This window comes from Herpailurus yagouaroundi, unplaced genomic scaffold (genome assembly GCF_014898765.1).
Source record: "Herpailurus yagouaroundi ecotype Mexico unplaced genomic scaffold, PumYag 28, whole genome shotgun sequence".
Lineage (NCBI taxonomy): Eukaryota > Metazoa > Chordata > Mammalia > Carnivora > Felidae > Herpailurus > Herpailurus yagouaroundi.
Genome location: NW_024412376.1, coordinates 130062885 through 130070605, shown reverse-complemented (window position 1 = coordinate 130070605; position 7721 = coordinate 130062885). Strand labels below are relative to the sequence as shown.

Sequence of the window (7721 nt, the reverse complement as noted above, 5' to 3'; positions counted from 1 at the left end):
ATAAAGGACCTGAAGGTGAGACAGGAAACCATCAAAACCTTAGAGGAGAAAGCAGGAAAAGACCTCTCTGACCTCAGCCGTAGCAATCTCTTACTCGGCACATCCCCAAAGGCAAGGGAATTAAAAGCAAAATTGAATTACTGGGACCTTATGAAGATAAAAAGCTTCTGCACAGCAAAGGAAACAACCAACAAAACGAAAAGGCAACCAACGGAATGGGAAAAGATATTTGCAAATGACATATCGGACAAAGGGCTAGTATCCAAAATCTATAAAGAGCTCACCAAACTCCACACCCCAAAAGCAAATAACCCAGTGAAGAAATGGGCAGAAAACATGAATAGACACTTCTCTAAAGAAGACATCCGGATGGCCAACAGGCACATGAAAAGATGTTCAGCGTCGCTCCTTATCAGGGAAATACAAATCCAAACCACACTCAGGTATCACCTCACGCCAGTCAGAGTGGCCAAAATGAACAAATCAGGAGACTATAGATGCTGGAGAGGATGTGGAGAAACGGGAACCCTCTTGCACTGTTGGTGGGAATGCAAATTGGTGCAGCCGCTCTGGAAAGCAGTGTGGAGGTTCCTCAGAAAATTAAAAATAGACCTACCCTATGACCCAGCAATAGCACTGCTAGGAATTTATCCAAGGGACACAGGAGTACTGATGCATAGGGGCACTTGTACCCCAATGTTCATAGCAGCACTCTCAACAATAGCCAAATTATGGAAAGAGCCTAAATGTCCATCAACTGATGAATGGATAAAGAAATTGTGGTTTATATACACTATGGAATACTACGTGGCAATGAGAAAAAATGAAATATGGCCTTTTGTAGCAACGTGGATGGAACTGGAGAGTGTGATGCTAAGTGAAATAAGCCATACAGAGAAAGACAGATACCATATGGTTTCACTCTTATGTGGATCCTGAGAAACTTAACAGGAACCCATGGGGGAGGGGAAGGAGGTTAGAGTGGGAGAGAGCCAAAGCATAAGAGACTGTTGAGAACTGAGAGCAAACTGAGGGTTGATGTGGGGTGGGAGGGAGGAGAGGGTGGGTGATGGGTATTGAGGAGGGCACCTTTTGGGATGAGCACTGGGTGTTGTATGGAAACCAATTTGACAATAAATTTCATATATAAATAAAAAAAAGAAATAAACGTCCTTTTTAAAAGAATTCAACAACATAAAACTCTTAAGTATAATTTTATGAAAATATTTGAAAGATCTCTACAACTGCAAATATCTGACTGCTAAAATAAATACAAACATAACTAGAGAAAAACATTATCTGTAAGGATTATAACATTCAGCATTGTAAAGATTCCATTTCCTTCAAATTGATCTATAGGTTAAATTCAATTCCGTTTATAGAAATTTAGAAATAAAGAAGCTGTTTCTAAGTAGATAATTTAGGCTTTTTGTAAAACTACAAAAGCTGTTTCTAAATAAATATTTTATTGCACCTCTGCTTTCAACCTGGATTTTAAATTAATCTATTTAAATTAAGATGCTATTAAAAACACATGTTGCAATGGTAACAGAGCCTAAGCCTCTGACAAAGAATAAACAGAGAAAAAGTAGTCTAATACTCATTATCTGCAGGGTGGTTATATTAAAAATGTGCTTCACAATAAACATAATACATAAGAATTAAAAGACGGTAGGCATATAGCTTTTCCAGATGCTCATAAAAATGAAAAGCTCTAGCATGTAGTGTCAGTAGGGGTAAGATAAGATTCAGTAAAGGAGTTCACATGTATTCTTCGAACTTAACTGCTAAAAGCTGAATGAACATCATGCTATATCAAGGGACAGAACCCTTAATACAAACTTCCATCTAAATAATTTAATATTTCTGTGATTTTTTCAATCATTCTTTATCTGCAAAAGATATTTTGGGGGAAATGTGCAAGGATTGGAAGAAAACATAGACTAACACATGATACTCCAAGCCTTATAGCAATATTAGAGATTCATAAACATGAATACACCAGATAATTTTTATGACAATTTTCACATTATAGGATTTGAAGTTTAGAAAAGTTAAATATAAATTTTTCAGACTTAAAAATCTGATGACTTATGGCAACTGGGTGGCTTAGTCAGTTAAGTGTCCAACTCTTGATTTTGATTCAGGTCATGAACTCAGAGTTCATGGGATTAGCCCTGCATCTGGCTTTGCACTGATGGAGCAGATCCTGCTTTGGATTCTCTATCTTCTTCTCTCTCTGCCCCTCTCCCACCCACCATCTCCCAAAATAAATAAAATAAACTTAAAAAAAATGAGAAATACCTGGCAGGGGAGATACCGTGATTATGAAGTTAGTTTTCCAAGGGCAAGGCTTATCCACTGCACTCTCAATGTGCAATTTCTCCAAATGTGGGAAACTCAACTGCAAAATTTGTGGTAGTGGGGGACTGCATTCACATTTTTCCTGGTTAAAAAATACATCTGATGACTTGATGGCAGAGCCGTGATTTGAACTTAATTTTGTTTCATTTTAAAGATTTTAAGTGGAATATGTATAAATTTATATGCATAAGTATGAAATACCTACCATTTTATTATATTTCAATTAGGTAATTAGATAATGCAAATGATACCTTTGTAAGGGATTGAGTATAAATCTTTAAAAGTAAGAAAATCCCCGTAGCAAAAGAATATTTAATCATGTGGAATTTATTCTAGTGATCTAAAGATGATTTGGTAATGGGATTCTTATTATTATACTTACTAAATATAAGGATTTTTTGTTTGATTATCATATATCAATATTGTAGGGTGTTTGTATGCTAAGAGTAGTGAGAGGGAAGAATGAGAGTAGATGGAATAGGCCCCACAAGCAGAGCAATTGGTCTTAAAGAGAACAATCTGGAGTATTAGGAGAGAACTGAGAACATATGGGTATATATACAATGGTTTGGTAAATGTGCTTCTGGGAATACATGACAATTTTCTTCTATTATTTTTCTCAGTGAAATTAAAGTGGGAACATAGAACACAGACACAAACACAGTGGCAGAAAATCGCTAACATTGAAGACCTGATACTGCTATCTTGAGAAAGATCTGCTTGAAGAGTTGTCCTTTTACTAAAGATGTCTAGAAACATCAATCATGGGAAAAATCGTAACTGATGAGAATGGCTCACGAAGTGCATAAACTGTTCTAAAAAAGTGGTTTTCTGTGAATACCTATTTCCTACTGATAGTTGAAATGTGGTACCTGCTAGACAAAGGGTACCTATATGAATGGTCCCAAGGAAAAACTCTAGACACTCAATTTCTGGTGAGTTTCCCTGGTGGAAAGTATTTCATATTCATTGTCACAACTGGTTACTGAGGGAATTTAGCACATTCTGCCTGACTCTACTAGGAGAGGACTTCTGCAAGATTGTGCCTGGTTTCCTCTGGATTTTGTCCCATGTGCCTTTTCCTTTTGCTGATTTTGCTTTGTATCTTTCATTATGATATGTAAAATCTGTGATTATTAATGTATGAGAGTCCTTTCAGAGGTTCTCCTAGCCTGGGAGACCACGTATCAGCATACACACACACACACACACACACACACCCACACACCCACTATATGGTTAAAATATTGAACAACTTGGGTCAATAATTTCACCAATTTATGGTGAGAGGTCTCACTTTCTATCATTGTTGGGAATTCTTAAATCAAGTGCTGATATATCTATGAATATTAGATAAGTAATGTATCTTTAAATATGACAAAAGAGCCATAAGAATTTCAAAATTTATTTATTTTTTTAAAAAATCTTTAAAAATGTAGAAAAAGGATATGGTATTAACAATTTAGAATTAGTGAGATCTTAAGGATGGACTTAAAGGGTCTATCTGGGTTTCTAATATACTATCTGCTTGACTAGAATTAGAGCTAATTCAAAATGAAGTATTGGAAATATTGGATAGGAAATATAAAAATATTCTGTATGAAGATACAGAAGGTGGAATAAAATTAGAAAAAACAAGACATATTTAAGAAAATAGAACTTTAATTAATGAAAGAAAGCCATAAGCCTTGCAAGAAAAAATTGATATTAGAAAAATGATATCAAGAAATAAATTGACATTTAAAAAATAATGTTTATTTAATGCTTATTTATTGTTGAGAGAGAGACAGAGCATGAGTGAGAAAGTGGAAGAGAGAGAGGGAGACACAGAATCCGAAGCAAGCTCCAGGTTCTGAGCTGTCAGAACTTGAAATCACAGACCATGAGATCATGCCCTGAGCCAAAGTTGTATGCTTAACTGTGAGCCCCCAAAATTTGATATTTTAAGTGTAGACATGAAGAACTAGTGAACTGGAACTTACATTCAAAGACGTTTTCCATAACTTAAGACATTAAGAAGAAAGAGGTAGAAAATATGAAATAAAAAATAAAAGACATAGAGGATGGAATATATATGTAATCAGAGTCCCAAAACAGAAAAGAGATACTGTAAAAGAGGCAATATTTGAAGTGAAATATTTCCATAAATGATGATATACTTTAATTTATAGTTAAAGAACCATAATAAACACTAAGCATCATATATAAAATAAAATATAAGCTACATAATAATAAAACTACAGAATGTTAAAATCAGTTATATTAAAATATCCAGATGATATAGTTCATCCTGAAAACATAACAAATCAATACAAACATTGTCAATAGAAACAGTGAAAGTGAGAAGAAAGAATAATATCAAATTTTCAGAAAGAAGGAAATTTTCACCTTATAACCTCAGCTTAATACTAATTCATGAATTAAAATAGAATATAGCATTTTATACTAAAAGAAACTAACAATTTACTATGATGGACTTTGCTAAAATAACCTTTTAAAGAAAATTTAAGTTTCTTTATTTGGATAGAGAGACAGAGAGAGTGAGTGGTGGAAGGGCAGAGAGAAAGGAGAGATAATCTCAAGCAGGCTCTACACTGTCAGCACAGAGCCAGATGGGACTCAAACCCACGAACTGTGTGTGGGTCATGACCTAGGCCGAAATCAAGAGTCAGACACTCAACTGACTGAACCACCTAGACACCACATTGCTAAAAAAACTTTTAAAGGGTATATATCAAGAAAATGGTAAATGATATCTGAGAAAATATGAAATTAAATAAATAATCAGAAAGAAAATAATGATAAGCCTGTGAGTAATTATAAGACAATGTTTACTGTATAAAACTAATGAGAATGTCTAAATTTTGAGGGAAAAAGACAGAGATAACCCAAATGTTGGACAGTCCAAACCATGAGAAAGAACAGAAATAAAATGAAATAACATGTTTTAGGATATTTAAGAAGAATATACTTACAGTTTTCCCTTAGGTTTGAATATTACAATATTAAGAGCAATCAATAAACAATATACATACAATAAATTAGAATGCAACTGTCATTCATCACCATGCCTCTAATATTTGTTGAGTTTAATGAATTCACAGTCTGTATCAATATCTCTTGTATCATTATTTCAAGTGATTTTCTTGTACATAGCATGTAGATGGATCGTGTGGGTTTTTAAATTCAATTTGCCAATCTCTGACTTTTGCTTCGTATATTTAGAGCATTTCCACTTAATGTAATTATTGATTAGAGATTGAGTGAGGCATTTTATTTCTTAGGTTTATTTCCTTTGTTCTTCATTTCTTTGTTTTTACTTTTTCTGTTTTCCTATGGATTTTCAGTTTTTTTTTTACACTTTCATTTTGATTTACCTATATTATTTCTGAGTGTTTCTCTTTGTACAGATGTTTAATAGTTGCTATGTGTATTACATTATCCATGTATAATTTATCACAATTATTTATGTTCACCATTTTGAAGGAAGTGTAGAAAATTTATGTCCCTTTAAGTCCCTTTACATTTTCCCAATTTAAAATAATTGTCTTAAACATTTCCTCTACATACTCAAGAATCACATCAGATGATATTATAATATTTTCTTTCACAGCCAAACATAATTTAGAAAACTCATGAGTTTATTGTATTTACTTGGATTTTCACTTTTTACATTGTGATTTCATCCATTTTGATCTTCCAAGATTCCTTACTTTATCATTTCCTTTCCATCTCAAGAATTTTCCTTTAGCTATTTTTTTTAGGATAGTGTGTTTGATAACAAATTCTCCTGTTCCAGACCTGGAGGTGAAATACTTGAATTTTATTAATTAACCCATAAGCTTATTTTGGTTTTGAAGGTCAGTTTTATTCTAAAACCAATAAGCAATTATTCATCGTTTTGTCTCTTTCTAGACTGAGCAAGTGTTACAGAGACTAAACAAAGCATTGGCACCTTAATTTTTCCCATTCTCTTCTGGGTAGCCAAGCTTCTATTAAAAGCTCTCTGGAGAGAACAATATATTTAGAGGCAGGTAAGAAGTCAATGTCTTTTAATTTCAGGGAGAAACTTTATTTTGTAGAAAATTGGGATATCTCTCTTTAGTAGGTCTGGATGATGTGTGGAAGGAAGTTCTCCTTTGTTACTTTCTTCGTTTTTATTTAAAGTTTTTCAGGGGCGCCTGGGTGGCGCAGTCGGTTAAGCGTCCGACTTCAGCCAGGTCACGATCTCGCGGTCCGTGTCTGGTCTGATGGCTCAGAGCCTGGAGCCTGTTTCCGATTCTGTGTCTCCCTCTCCCTCTGCCCCTCCCCTGTTCATGCTCTGTCTCTCTCTGTCCCAAAAATAAATAAACGTTGAAAAAAAAAAAAGTTTTTCATTACCAGGATTGTTGTCATGAACAGTAAGAGTACTTTGCATTGCTATATTATTATAACCCTCATAACATGTCAATATTTCTGTTATTCCAAATACTATTTCAAACCAGTCACAAAAGTATCATCACTGAAATGGCAATTTCAGTTGGGATGCTGACAATTCAGTATGTTCCAACTTCACTGAACTTTCTCAATCTTCTATAACCAGATTGTTGGGACTTTATTTTTAAGTTATATTCTGGATTTTTAAAAAATGATTTATGTACTAACTGGTCTTTGGTCATATTCTTCTTAAAGCCTATTCTTGATTTTTCTGATATTTAATTATACAAGGAATCTGACGTTATCTACAGATTGTGTGTAAATCATTTAATCTTTGAAATAAAGACCTGGGAATCAGTGAAATTAGTGAATCTACTGGGGATAGACCACTGTACTCCCCTGCTGTTCATAATAAATATTTTACCTAGATTCCAGAAAATAAGTTGCTACATTTAAAGGTGTCCCAAATTCCTCCAATTTTTTTAAACTATAAATATTCCTACAAATTAGCACTTCATTCTGTGATATTAGTATTTGTCTATTATTCTAGACAATTTCTTTTAAAACCTAACACATGAAACACTGTTTTATTAGTTTTTGTTATAAGTGGCCATGCCTTTTCTTTAATTTAGGTTAGCTTTATTCAGAAATACAGAGATGATTCACACTTCTTCATGGCCACATTTTAAAAGCTGCAGACAAGAACCATGAAAAAATACTGCCAAAGATTTTCAATTAAATACGAGTGCTTGGACACAAGGTCTTTTTATTTAACATAGTTATTTTACTTTATTTCGTTTCATTTGACATATTTATATCTTTAAATGCTATAATATTTATTTTTTTTATTTTTTAAATGTTTATTTATTTTTGAGAGAGAGAGTATGAGCAGGGGAGGAACAGAGAGAGAGGGAGACACAGAATCCAAAGCAGGCTCCAGG

General features: G+C 33.7%; 1 pseudogene; it reads left to right on the top strand.

Annotated features, from left to right (window-relative positions):
* The first annotated feature begins 2296 nt into the window (after nucleotides 1-2296).
* LOC121040517 (uncharacterized) lies at nucleotides 2297-2450 on the top strand (annotated as a pseudogene).
* Nucleotides 2451-7721: the final 5271 nt, after the last annotated feature.